Here is a 15,001-nt window from a genome sequence, read left to right as displayed (position 1 = left end):
TTAAAAATTCATTATGGTGCAAGTATGATTTCCACTTTTCCACAGCAAGTAAGATTGCCATACAATACACTCTTTCTCATTAGTTGACAATGCTTGTGCTTTCTTCCCTAAAGCTTTGTTGATGAAAGTTATGGGATGGTGTGATTGCATCAAGGCAACCCCAATCCTCTTGTCACGTGCATCAGTTTCAGCTACAAAAGTCTTGAAAAGTTTGGCAAGGCCAGTACAGGAGCTTTCAACAAATGTTGTTTAACCTCCTCAAAAGCTTCTTTGTCAGGAACCTACCCTTGCCTGATGATATATAGGGGAGCGACAAGCTGGAGTGGGAGCATCAGACTTCTACAGAAAAGATAGGTCGTATTCGTAAATGTAATCCTAAAGTGTATGGGCTGGAATGGGCCAAATGAGCACCTTCCCGACCCACAAGGAGTAATGTGAGCGAGAGAGAGAGAGAGAGAGAGTGGAATGTAATACTATAACTACTCTATTTCCTTTCCAATCGAACAAGAAAGAAAAGAACAGTAGCGAAGGCGGCGGCGGTACTCCTATCGGATTCGGTGAACTATCTATTGTTCTTGCATGTTCTTGAGTGATTGGGTGTTGGGTTGCTAACAATTTGGTATCAGAGTCTCGCTGAAAAAAATTTCCCCTCATTTTGTTGTAATTCCTAGGAGAGGTGGGAATTGATTGCTTCGACGATCTGATCCCACAAAAGCTTTGGCTCCCTCAACTGGGTAAGCGAGATCGAACGCCAGGTTTCATCATGGTGGAGTATGACAAGCCAAGGTACGTGACCAAGATGGCGGCCAAAGTCATCGATCAAGATGGCAAGCTAGATCTACTCTTGAAGAAGATGGAGGATTCCGATCGCAAGTGGGAAGAGAGCGAGAAGCGCAGGGAGCAGTCGGAGGAGAAGAGCCGAATTGAGTTCGTGGCTCTCAAGGTGGTGGTGGAATCTCATTTTACAGTCGTGGAGAAACGCGTGGATGAACTCCAAGGTTCGGTGGTGGAATTGCAAGACAAGGTCGAGAAGCTGCAGATTGTGGTTCAGCAGGCTTCCCGTGAGCCATTTTCTGCTCCTACGTCTCCTACAGGTGCTATTTCCCACCATACCTTCTCCTGAATTGGATCACACATGTCACGCCTGGAAATTCACTAGTAATTTCCGAACTAATTTGTGCATAAATATCCTCGTCCAGGAATCAGCCGAGGTACACAAATTGACAATTTAATATACAAATCCATCATAAAAATTAAAACAGCAGCGGAATAACGGTCTAGCGATGGCTTCAGCTCCACTCCTACAAGCAGCTCAACTGGGGTATAAGCCAAACGTCTTCTCCTTCTGGATCCTTTTTCTTCAACTGAGGTTTGATGATTATTGCAAGAATGAGCATATGACATACTCAACAAGCCACACAGCAAATATTCAAGTGCACAAGGATACCAAAGGATGGCATAATATAGGCTCATTTGCAAAAGCAGCATTTAGCAAAGATTTAAGAGAAGTAAAACAGTAGAGTAATTAATCAGAAATTTTAATCAACACTGAACAGCACACCCATGCTGCACAGGCCCAATCATCCTGAACAACCATACCCGGCTGTACAGACCTAACTCCAAACCAGGAGCTACCCAAATTATTACCAGTTATAGCATCAATAATTATTGTGAGAGGTGTGAGACTAATCACGAAAAACATTGCTCAACTCGCCCATAACCGCGGGCACGGCTATTCGAATAGTTTTACTCTGGCCAGAGGTGTACCACTGTACCCACAAGACACAGCCTCAACATCATGTCTACCATGCGTCGCGATACTGGAAAGTACCTGAATAGAGGCTGTGACAATACCCCCTGCACAACACAACTCACCACAGTGCACCATTCCTGGATCATAATCACCCCCTCTATAAATATAACCAGAGGCATGGACTCCCCAGCGACCCCCACGGACTTCTCGCCGCTTCTCAGTCTGGTGCCCCACAATGAATCATGCTATACAAAAGGTAAAGCCGTTGCCCATGCTGGCTTGTGGTTGGCACGGTTAATGTCTCACAACAGTAGTTCGCGAACCGGTCCTTAATTGTAATGAGCACGACCTTCACAACCATGTGCTCACAACCCACCATTGACAAATTTTAATTGGCAATAATTAATTAACCAATCACGATTGACCATCGTGAGCTACCATTAAATATAACCATAAGTGATAGTGTAACATTAGTTATCCCAATCATGTGCAGCATGGCTAAGCAATTATATATATATATAGCATTTAGCTGAACCCAAACCAATATATAAGGTTCTAGCTAATCAAATTATAACCCATAGGAAAATAAAGTCATCTTCGGCCATTAATTAATTGGGAAAGGCTCACCACCCGATGACATTCGAAAATAATGCATAACTTGAAACCAAACAATAGCTTTAAACGGGTTCAACATGCTCAAAGGGTTGTTTGGGATCTGTGTGACTTGCCTTGAGCTTCCGCAAACACTTCCGAACCTTCCTCAACGAAAACGCCCTCCTTCGGAACGTCGGAAACTAAAACAAAAGAACAAAATCAACAAAACAGTACAAAAACAAGCAAAAACAGTACATGTTGATATTTTTAACATGTAGATCTTGATTTTAGATGAATTTAGCAACTTGAACCACTCGAATCCGAGTTACGATGATTTAGTTATGAATTTCCGAAGTTTAATCGATTTTCATCTAATAGAGAAAACTAAGAAAAAGGGATTAATGACGTCATCGCTGACATCATCAATGTCGACTCGACATCAGCGACGACCTCGCCGGCGCTAGAAGACTCGGCCGGACTTTTGGAGGGTACTAACCAATGCGACGAACGACGACGGATGACGACCGGCGACGAGCTTGTGCGGCGGCGGCGGCTCTCCGGTGACCGGTGGCGACGGCGAAGGGGCAGCCGAGCTTCCCCTCTTCCACGCGCACCCGACGGCGACGTGAGGAGGCGGCGGCGGCGGCTAAAACGACGGCGCGAGGCGGCTGTTCGCCGGCCGGCGACGGCGGCGGTTTGGGTGGCGTGGCGGTGGCACTACGGGGCACGAGAGAGCTCGGGAGATGGGGCAAACGAAAGAGGACGACTAGGGGATGCTATTTATAGGCTTGGATTGAAGAGATCGGACTCCAACCGAGAGGAATCGAAGCCGGAAAATCCGAGGGTTAGTTGGAGAGATAAACTCGAAAACGAATTCGATTCCGCGTTGATTTCTTCGGGATAAAGTCCGATTCTTGGGGGAAAAGATAGAGGAGGATAAGAGGAATATTTCCCCTCAACTAATTTTGCAAACGGAGCACGGGATGCGGCGGATTTGGTGGAGGAAGCGGCGCTGTACACGGGCACGGCAGGGAGGAGATCGACCGGCTGGAGGTTAGGGGCGACACTATAGCAGAGGGATGCAAAACAGACTTCCTGCCGGGCTTCATTTCCTCGGCCCGATTGAAGGAGGGTAACAAATTAGACTTGCGCAGAGAAGAGGGGAGGCGCTGGATCGGGCTAAGGGAGAGAGAGGTGGGCCAGATTAAGCCCAAAGCTAAGGAAAGGATTTTAATTACTTTTCCAATTAAATTAATCACTAAAATGACCTTTGAATTGTTAAAAATACTTCCAATGCTCAAATAATTTCAAGAAAAATCCTGAAAATACTTGGACACTCAAAGTACTTAACAAGTATATAATCATACCATTTAATGATTAATTTAATATGTGGGTAATTACTGAAATGTTCTTTGTATGATTAAAATTAGGAATTGAGCTCCGAAAAATCCGAGAAAATTCCAGAGAGTATAATTAACCATGGAGAATTTAATAAAAATTAAATCCATCCATGCTTTATATTTAGGAAATTTTATTTCCCACATTTAACTTCACTTGTAAATTAATGAATATTTAATATAAATTCTAAATATAATTTATTAAATAATTTATAAATCCTAAAACGAAAATCAGGATGTGACAACACACCTGTAGATGCAGTCGATTCTGCTATGATTTTGGGGTTAGGAGGTAGTGTACCATCCATGACTTGTTCACAATTTGATGGCAACAGTCCTCAGTTGTGGAAAAACAACTTTGAAGAATATTTTGAGGTGTATGGGGTTCATCCTAAGAATTGGGTCAGAGTTGCTGGGTTAAATTTTTTTGGGAATGTAGCATTCTGGCGTCAGTTTATGGGGTCCAAATTTGTGGGTGTTAGCTGGTAGGAATTTGCTGATCAGGTGTGCCTGAGATTCACTAAGGACAAATAAGAAACTTTGATTCGACAGTGGATTCACATTTTGCAGGACTCTAGTATGTCAGAATATGTTGAAAAGTTTGATAGTATTATGCACCAATTGCTGGCTTATAATGGTTCCCTTCCTCTTAATTACTTTGTGACCAGGTCAATAGTTCTATTACAGAAACCTCAGGACCTAGATGCAGCTTGCTCTTGCGGGAGGAAATCTTGGAAGGATCTAAACCAATCAATCATAGGAAATCTGATACTCCTATAGTTCTCAGACAACACTACTATAAGTCTTCTCTCCAGTAAGTCCTGTGGTTAAAGGTATTCATTCTCCTGTGTTGGATGATAAGAGGGCTTGACTTTTCTAAATCAAGAGATGACAGATTGTCTGCCCTGAAAGCTTATAGAAGAGCAAAAGGATTGTGTTACTTGTGGTTGGGGTAGAGATAATAAGTTTGCTACTTCAGTGCAATTGCATGTGGTCCAGGAACTCTTGGATATACTACACCCAGATGTTGATTTTGTGGAAGCAGAGTTGGAAGAACTGGATGAGGGAAATTTGATGGCTATATCTCAACAAGCTATTAGTGGGACCGAATCAGCTACTTCTTTTAGGTTGAGAGGTTGGGTTCAGGGCACTGAAGTTCTTATGCCGGTGAATTCTAGGAGTTCTCATTCATTTATTGACAGCAGTTTGGCACATAGATTTTTTGGGAGTTCAATCCTTATCCAAGGTATAATCAGTTAAGATTGCTGATGGGGGACTACTACTATGTTCTCAGTTTATTCCTCATTGTGACTGGTGGGTTCAAGGCCAAGGATTTAAAACCGATTTCAAACATTTGCCCTTAGGAGCTTATGATGACATTTTGGGTATGGATTGGTTGGTTACTTTGGGGACAATGAATATTGATTGGGCTGCTAAATGGATGGAATATCAACATAGAAAATATTTGATGAAGCTTCAAGGCATCTAGTCTCACGCTGTACATTGTACCTCTATCACAGATGAGCAGCTACATGGCATGCTTAATTTGGGATCCATCATGCATGTCATCCAACTTTGTGAATTATCTACTGATCAGCTTCAGTCAGTTTCTCCTGATATTCGACTACTCTTACAAGACTTTCAGCAGGTTTTTGCAGCACCTCATGGACTACCACCCAAAAGAGCTTGTGACCATAAAATTCTCCTATTGCCCAATTCTAAACCTGTGTGCTGAGGCCTTACAGGCATAACCTTGCACAGAAGGATGAGATAGAGAGACAAGTTTCTAAAATGCTCTCTTCAGGAGTGATTCAACCTAGTACCAGTGCTTACTCTTCTCCAGCTCTGTTAGTTAAGAAGACGGATGGCACCTGGAGAGTTTGCGATTTCTACTAAAGAGAAGTTTCCTATGCCTGTCATTGATGAACTATTGGATGAGTTGGTTGGATTAAAAGTTTTTCTCTAAACTAGATCTTAGGGTTGGTTACCATCAAATCAGGTTGATGGAGGGTGAGGAACACAAGACTGCTTTTCAAACTCATTCTGGTCACTATGAATACAGGGTCATGTCTTTTGGGTTAACAGGTGCACCAACAACATTTCAAAATGCTATGATTAACACCTTAGCCCCTATACTAAAAAAATTGGTTTGGTCTTCTTTGGTGACATTTTAATTTACAATCTAGATATGCAATCTCATTTGTCTCATCTCCGGGTGAAGTTCCAGTCAAAAAAAATGGAGAGTGAAGTTTAGTAAGTGTTCTTTTGCCCAAGATCAGTTGGCTTATTTGGGGGCATATTTTAGTGGTCAAGGGGTCACTACTGATAACTAAGATTGAGGAAGTTGTCAATTGGAAAGTGCCTACATCTGTCAAGAAACTTAGGAGATTTCTTGGATTGGCTGGGTATTATAGAAAATTTGTTAAGAATTTTGGTTTAATCAGCAAACCTTTAACCCATTTGTTGAGGAAGGATGTTTCTTTTGTATGGTCTCCTGCAACTGATCAAGCATTTCAGGCTCTCAAGTTAGCTCTGGTGACAGCTCCTGTGCTAGCATTGCTATATTTCTAAGACATTCACTATTGCGACTGATGGCAGTGATGCAGGGATTGGTGCTGTGCTTTCTCAGCAAGGTCATCTATTGTTCATGTCAACAAGGCTTTAGGTGTGAAATCTAGAGGTTTATCAACTTATGAAAAGGAGTACTTAGCTATTCTTCTAGATGTGGATCACTGGAGGTCTTATTTACAACATGCTGAATTCATAATCCTTACTGATCATCACAGTTTGATGCATCTTAGTGAGCAGAGGTTACACACCCCCTAGCAGCACAAAGCATTCACCAAGTTGTTGGATTTACAATTTAAAATCTGTTACATGAAAGGAGCATCCAATGTTGCTGCTGATGCTCTTTCCAGTAAATATGCACATGAGCCTGGTGAGTTGTGTTGTCGAAACGACAACAGCTTACGTCGAAAGACGTGGTCACTCAACAGTAGTTGGAAAAGAAGTAAAGTGTATAAAATTGAGAATTTTTCTTGGGATCCCCCTATTACAAGGCCCTATGGGATTATTTATAGCCCCCATTACAAGTTCTTACTACTAGGGTTTTGGTTATACAGGGGAATTTACATGGTTGCCCTTATGAAAGGGACATTTACATGGATACATAATGTAATTGAGGTTCATGGGCCCCTGATGGGCCGCCAGGCGATCGTCGGCGCAATAGCCCCTTGGCTTGAAGGGCCGGAATGGCTTCTTCGGTCCTCGCAGTGGCGAACTTGCTATGGCAAAGTCATCTCCCTTCGGCATATACTCTTCGCCCTGCATCCCTCACCCAAGAGGCCTCTAGCCCGGCAAGGTACCTGCGCGATTCCCCGCCTCTCGCCGTCCTTGTTCCATAGCCTTCGCCATGAGGGGGCTTCGCCCTGACTAACCTTGACGCCACGGGCTTGAATCCCCACTGATCGCGTGGTTTCGGCAGGTTTGGTCGAAGGGCCTCATGCCATACCGCCAACAAGCCCCTCACGGCAAGGGTGAGATAGGAGCTTCAGCCAAGACCGTGCAAACCATGTGGTATGGTATGTGGTGCCCCCTTTCGACCGATGCTCCTGCCGAAACCCACATTGTTCCTGCAAATAAAGTTTGTTATCTGTTTGGTTTGTATTGTTTTGCCGCTCTTCGCCTCCTGCGGACAGTGGTATATTATTTTTTATTTTCCGGGCCGAAAGGAACAGTAATGGGCCTTCCCTTCGTGGGCTTTTTACTGTGCAGCTCGGTCGATGGGAATTTACCGTTTCGCCTACCCTCGCGACATGTGGCGCTTTGCAATTGGTGGGTAGGCGAACCGTCGCCTAGGTGGGCTATATATTCTCCCCCCATTCTCTTTTTACCGCCACACTTGTCATTTTCACCGCGCACGTTTTCTTCCTCTATCCTTCCTCTCACGTCGCCCCTTGGCCCTTCAGACCTTTCGCTCACTCTCTCTGTTCGCCACTGCAGACACCCTTCGCCATAGCTCCCCGCAAGCCTAACCCCTCTTCGGCGAAAGGGCCCGACCCCGGCCGGATTGACGACGACACCACCGCCTATTTGGGGATTTCTCTCATAGACGACGGCGAGTTGGCGAAGTTGGTCAGCTCTGGGGCGCTGGTTGAGGGACAGGCTTTCGCCCCGAGTAAAGCCGTTGTTCCGAAGCCCGTCGACAACCGGACGGTGGTGTTCGCCGTGTTTTTTGAGGCGGGGCTCCGGTTTCCATGCAACTCGTTGTTGTCGGAGATACTTCGCCTTTTCCAGGTGGAGCTCCCACAGTTGAGCCCGTCGGCGCTGGTCCAGATTGCTATCTTCGACTAGGCGTGCCGAACTTCCGGATTTGAGCCTAGTGCCAAACTCTTTGGTGCCATATTTTTCGCTATTGTGAATTCGAAGACAGTGATTACCCCGGCCGGGACAAAGAAGATAGTGTTCGGGAGCGTGAACTTTAATGTTCGCCCCGAGCGCTCCGATCTCTGGCCGGTGAATGCCGCATGTCGAAGTGGGACCGCCATTGGATGGCGAGGTGGTTTTACCACACCATCCCCTTCGAAGCTGGTTTCGAGTTAGCGAAGGCCCTCCGGTGCCGGCGCAGGGCGATTGCGCCGAACCGGAAACCCAAGATCGCCGTGGACGGCGCTATGGAGGCTCGGTTTGCTCTGCTGCGTAAGGTTTGCTCCCGCCTTAGCTGTCGTGACTTGGTGGAGGAGTTCTGCATGCTTCCGCATCTTTCCCCTCTCCCAGTCATGGCAAGTCACGGTTGACCAAGGCGAAGAGGTTGATGGTCTGCCGAAATTGGTTGTCCCTGAGGGGACGAATGGTAAGACTGCACTTTCGCTATGCATGCCTGCGCTTCGTTATTTTGCTTCGTTCGACGCTTAATGTGGCTGCACCCTCTATTTTTTGCAGTGTTGACCCTCAATCAGGCCGATGCCGAAGCCCGGAAGATGATCGGTGACGTGTCAGTCGTCGAGTATAGCCAGCTGCTGACACGATATGCGGCCGGCCGGGCGAACCGGGTTTATAACGGCAAATTGCCTCCCCGGGCGAACCCCACAAGGTCGACGACGACGTAGGGCCTTCACGAAAGCGGACGCGCGGGCAAGTGAAGCTTGCCCCTAGGAAGCGAAGGGTTCCTGCTACCTCCGATTCCGACGCCGATGACGAGGACGACGTTGAAGAGCATGATGGCAATGAGGAAGGGGAGGAGGAAGAGGAGGCTGAGGCCGTGGTCGAAAAGGCCGCGGACGAGGTAGTCGAAAACCGCGTCGACACCCCTGGCTACACCCCTACACCAAGTCCAGGTCACAACGAGACCGGGGTGGAGTCGAACAGCTCCCCCCTTCATCGAAAGGATTTGGAGGGGGCGAAGGCGCTAGTGGCGTTTTCAGCAGGCAAGACGGCGAAGGGAGGTCCGGTTAAAAAGATCTCCAAAAAGAAAGGACTCGTCGATGTCGCTCGCGTTTTCAGCGACGACGAGTCTTCTGACGAGACTCCGACTTCGCCCGCTAGCCACAGCTTGGACCTTTCGACCGCTCCCATTCTTTCGCTCGACGCTGGTGGAGTAGGTGGTAGCGCCACCGCCGGGGCTTCGGCCTCCGCCGACCGGATCGTGATGGCTGCGGCGAGGGTTTTCGGAAGCCCCCTGCGTCAGCCGGTTGTTTCGCCGCTAGTCAAGGCGAAGGGGAAGGGGGCTGCCGTCGAAACATCTGCCTCGAAGTTGTCATGACCGGAAATAACCCAACGGGCGTTCCTTACGTGCGTGTGTTATTCCTTGTCCCAGGAGGCAAGGTACACTAAAAGTTGATACAATTCGGAGTTTAACAAGCGGAAGCGTAAATAGTTGATTATTACATGGGCAGCGACGGCCCAGCACACTCAAAGACAACGAAAAACAGCAGAAGACTAAGGCGACGACCACAGGCGCTTGACGGCAGGCACGAGCTAGACACCAAAGCCTTCATCATCCAGGGGCTCCTCTTCTGGGTTTGGGAAAAATTGAGCAAGACTGAGTACAACCACCGTACTCAACAAGACACACCCACAAGTGCAGCATAAATGCAAAGGAGTACAATGGAGTTATAATATAGGGGTTAGGTTTTGCAATAAACAGCATTTAAAAGACCCTTAGTTGCTCAAAGCTATTTTGTAAACACGATTCTAGAGCTGTACAATATTATTAACCAAGGCCGTGAACCCACACGAACCTGCCTTAACCCAAGGCCTACGATGATTCAGACCGAACTGGCAACCCGACCCTGGGTCCCAGCTCGTCCCAAGCCAACCCAGGCCAACCATTCCACATTTTAGTTGTTAAGCAGGTTTTAAGAATTAAAACACTAACTTGGGTACATTGCTCGGCTTGCCCATAACCGAGGGCGCGGCTATTCGAATAGTTTATACTCTGATCAGAGGTGTACATCTTTACCCACAAGACACATCTTCCTCACGCGTAACCACGTGCCACATACCACCACGGTATACGGACGGAAGACGTGACATAGTTTCCAACCCATCCTAGCCATAGACAAGAGTACCGACCCAACCCCACCTACGGCCGGAACCCCCGGGACAGGTAGGCAGGACTGAGCCCCTAGCAGCAGGACACCGGTCCTGTGCCATGACATCTCGACTACCGGGCCGCAGCTCGTATAGCCTTCATTTGCCCTAGAGATGTCCATCGACCCCTGACTTCGTCCATCTCCATCCGTGTACTTTTGTTTATAGCCAGACTGAGCCACAAACTAAGCCTTACCCATTAGACATGTGGAAGTACGGTAGTGCTTTGCAACAGAGGCCCGAAGACCGGTCCTTATATGGCCGAGGTGCTACCATCAAAACCATGCACCCCGAGCCCAGCCTAAAACCATCTTGAGGGTTTTGAATAGAGGGAGAGGTGTGAATCCAATTCCACAATAATCCAACCATTCCATGGTGTCCAAGTGATATGAATATTCCCAAAGTCTAGAGTTATAAAACCACCTAATGTTGCCTAATTAATCAGCGAAGCATCTACCTAAATTCATACTAGTGGAACCATGAATAGAGTGCCCACTAGCTGGGGTTTTGTTTATTCTAGGGTGAACAAGGTAATAATAACAATAACAACAATAATAAGGTCATAACAAAGGTAAATAGGCATGGCTAAATAAAACAGTGATAACGTGGGAATTTAAATAAAGCGATAATGCAATAATTTAAATCAAAATAATTTTATAAACTAGGATCCAATATGTTCAAAGAATGATGTGACTTGCCTTGCTCGCTTTCCCAAACGTCGGCTTCAACCTCCACGAAGAGCGGATCTTCCGAAGCTGCAGCGTCTACACGACCAACGGAAAATAAAAGGGCTTTTACTCTAATAAACTCCATATAACAAGCAGGAACAAAGCACAAAAATGGGTTCTTGACTTCTTAAGGAAAAATTAGAGACTTGAACGGTCCAATTCCGAGTTCAAATGGCCAAGTTATGGCCATTTGAAGTTTATATGCTCTTTAAATGAATATTTACGAATTTCTTCGTTTAAATTTTAATTTAAAAATATATTTATTGCGTCAGCCGGGGGAGAGGGCGCGCGGACCGGGTCCACGGGAGTGGGACCCACGCGGCAGCCTCACGGTCCACGGTGGACCGGGTGCACCCGGCTCACACCGGTGGGCGCCGTGGGCCCCACGCGTCAGCCGCACCCGAGGGCGCGGGCGGCTGACGGCCGGGCCCCACGCGGCAGCCGCTAGGCGCGCCCGGAGGCGGCCACGTCGGCGCGGCCGGCGGGAGGCAGCGCCCGCGCCCCGATGGTCGCCGCTGGCGACCACCGGCACGGCGGAGCAGCGGCCGAGAGAGGGGAGGGAAGGGGGAAAGGAGGCGGCGGTCCACGGCTCACCCCGGGTCGACGGCGACGACGGAAACGGCAACCGGAGCGGAGGAAGGCGGCGGCGCGGCTCGGGTCGACGGGGTCGGCGGCGCTCCGGCGGTCGGCGACCGAAACGGAGAGGTGGACGAGGTCGGCGAGGTTGCGGCGAAGCCGAAGGAGGCGGCCCCGAGGTGGGAGGTGGTCCGGGGCGACGACGGCGGCGGACCGGAGCTCGGCGGCGACGGCGGAGAGAGAGAGCGACGGCGCGAGCTCGATTCCGGCGAGGAGAGAGGGCGGTGAGTGGCGGAAACGGTGGTGGGGAGCTCGGGGAGGGTTTATATAGGGTTGGGAGTGAGAGAGGGCGGCCGGAGGGGAAGGAAACCGGCGCGGGAGGTCCGGCCGCCATCAACGGCGCCGGCAAGATTTGCGGGGGCAAATCCGCCCGTTTGAACGCGAGAGAGAGAGGGAAAAATGGGGGGAAAGGGAGAGGGGATCACGGGGAGTGATTCCCCCCACTTTATTGCTTGCGGGGACGGCGGGAGGCGGCGGGATTCGCGGCGGCGGCGGCGCTAGGGCGCGGGGAGGCGGCGGGAGCGGCGGGAGGAAGGGGATGACGGGTGGGCCCCACCCGTCAGCGAGGGTGGCGGGCGGGCCCGCCCGTCAGCGGCGCGCGCGCGGGGAGGCGGCGAGTGGGCCGCGGGGAGGAGGAGAGAGGGGGAGGGAGATGGGCCGAATCCGGCCCATTAGAGAGAAGGAGGGATTTTAGGGTTTTTCTTTTTATAAAATCATTTTAACTTTGTTTATTTCTTAATAATTATTATTTGTGCTCTGAAAATTCCACTAAAATTTATTTACACATTTCAGGCTTTTAGGAAATATACAAAAATCCTCCAAGCCCTATTTGACTTTTAACTTTGCACATTTTAATTTTTGAAAGCTTTCACAAGCATTTTAATTATTCTAGGCATAATTTAGAGGATGTATTTTAGGGTCGATTTGGGACGCGACAAACCTACCCCCCTTACACGGAATCTCGACCCCGAGATTCGGAAGAACTGGCGAAGAGATCTGGATGGGCTGCCTTCAGCTCGTCTTCACGCTCCCAAGTAGCTTCTTCCTCGGCGTGGTTGCTCCACTGGACCTTGCGAAAACGGATTACCCGATTCCTGGTCCTGCGCTCCATGGTGTCCAGGATTTTCACTGGTCTCTCCACGTAGGTCAAGTCTTCGCGAACTTCAATCTGCTCTGAGTCGGCCTGCTCGGACGGTACTCGAAGACATTTCTTGAGTTGCGACACATGGAACACATCATGCACGTTGCCCAAGGAAACGGGCAGCTCCAATTGGTAAGCAACTTCTCCGCGTCGAGCAATGATGCGGAAAGGACCCACGAACCGAGGGGCGAGCTTCCCTTTCGCTTGAAACCTGTGTACACCCCGCAACGGCGTTACCCGGAGATACACAAAGTCATCCACTGCGAATTCCAGGTCACGACGTCGGTTGTCTGCATAACTCTTCTGCCGAGACTGTGCCACCTTTAGGTTTTCCCGAATGGTCCTGACCTTCGCTTCAGCTTCTCTCAAGATATCGGTCCCGAATACTTGGCTTTCCCCGACTTGGTCCCACAATAGTGGTGTCCTGCATTTGCGGCCATACAACGCTTCATATGGTGCCATCTGTATGCTGGCTTGGTAGCTATTATTATAGGAGAACTCGGCGTAGGGGAGACTCTTATCCCATGTCTTCCCAAAATCTAGGACACATGCGCGAAGCATATCTTCGAGGATCTGGTTCAGACGCTCGGTCTGCCCATCTGTCTGCGGGTGGTACGCGGTGCTGAAATTTAATCGGGTTCCCAACTCTTCTTGGAGTTTGTTCCAGAAATGAGAGGTGAACTGGCTTCCCCGATCAGATACATTTTTCTTGGGGACGCCATGCAGACTTACGATCCTAGCGAAGTAGAGTTCAGCTAGTTTGTTCCCTCCATAGGTGGTCTTTACGGGAATGAACCGTGCTACCTTGGTTAGTCGATCCACGACTACCCATATAGAATCATATCCGCCTTGGGTTTTTGGAAGTCCGGTGATAAAATCCATCCCAATTTCATCCCATTTCCATTCTAGCACTTGTAGAGGTTGGAGAAGTCCGGCCGGTCGTTGGTGCTCGGCTTTGACACGCTGGCACACATCACAAAGTGCCACGAACTCTGCGATTTCCCGCTTCATACTAACCCACCAATATTTCTCTTTCAAGTCCAAGTACATCTTTGTGCTGCCAGGATGGATGGAATAGGGACTTTCGTGAGCTTCCTGAAGTATCAACTGTTTAAGTTCCCTGACGTCTGGAACGCATACCCGATTTCCATTCCATAGGGTTCCGTGTTCATCCTCTGTGAAACCAGCGGCTTTACCCTGTTTCATATTCTTGAGGAGCCCATGCATATCCGGATCATTCTTCTGAGCCTCGCGGATTTGATCGAGCAAGGTGGGCTTGGCTTCCAATGCAGCCAAGAATCCACGACCAACTATGCTCAGGTTCAGGGCTTCCAACTGTTGATTAAGTTCCGGTGGAATGCCACGGACGCCAAGAGTGTTGCAATGGCTTTTTCGACTTAGAGCGTCGGCGACTACGTTGGCCTTGCCAGGGTGATAGTGAATCCCCACATCATAATCCTTGATGAGTTCTAACCATCTCCTCTGCCGAAGATTCAGATCCGACTGAGTGAAGATGTATTTCAAACTCTTATGGTCAGTATATATTTCACAGCGATTTCCAATGAGATAGTGTCGCCAGATCTTTAGAGCATGAACCACAGCGGCCAATTCCAAATCATGGGTAGGGTAGTTGCCTTCATGAGGCCGCAGCTGGCGTGAGGCATAGGCTACCGCATGACCTTCCTGCATTAATACGCACCCCAAACCTTGGCGCGAAGCGTCACAGTACACCAGGAAGTCCTTGCGAGTATCCGGTAAGATTAACACTGGCGAGGAAACCAGCTTTTCTTTGAGAGTTTGGAATGCTTTCTCACACTGCGGACTCCACACAAATTTTTCTTCTTTCTTCAACAACTGTGTCATGGGTCGAGCGATTTTGGAGAAGTTCTCGATGAACCTCCGATAGTACCCGGCCAAACCCAAAAAGCTGCGGACTTGAGTGACCGTCTTGGGTTGCTTCCAATCGGTGACGGCGGTCACCGTTTCGGGATCCACAGCAACTCCTTTAGCAGATATCACGTGCCCTAAGAACTTGACTTCGGACAACCAGAACTCACACTTGCTAAGCTTGGCATACAATTGATGTTCCCGCAGCTTTCTCAACACCAGACGGAGATGCTGCTGATGGTCTTCCTCTGATTGCGAGTACACCAGGATGTCG

This window comes from Oryza glaberrima, chromosome 10, assembly GCF_000147395.1.
Source record: "Oryza glaberrima chromosome 10, OglaRS2, whole genome shotgun sequence".
In the NCBI taxonomy this organism is placed as follows: Eukaryota; Viridiplantae; Streptophyta; class Magnoliopsida; order Poales; family Poaceae; genus Oryza; species Oryza glaberrima.
Note: the sequence above shows the minus strand (reverse complement) of the source record.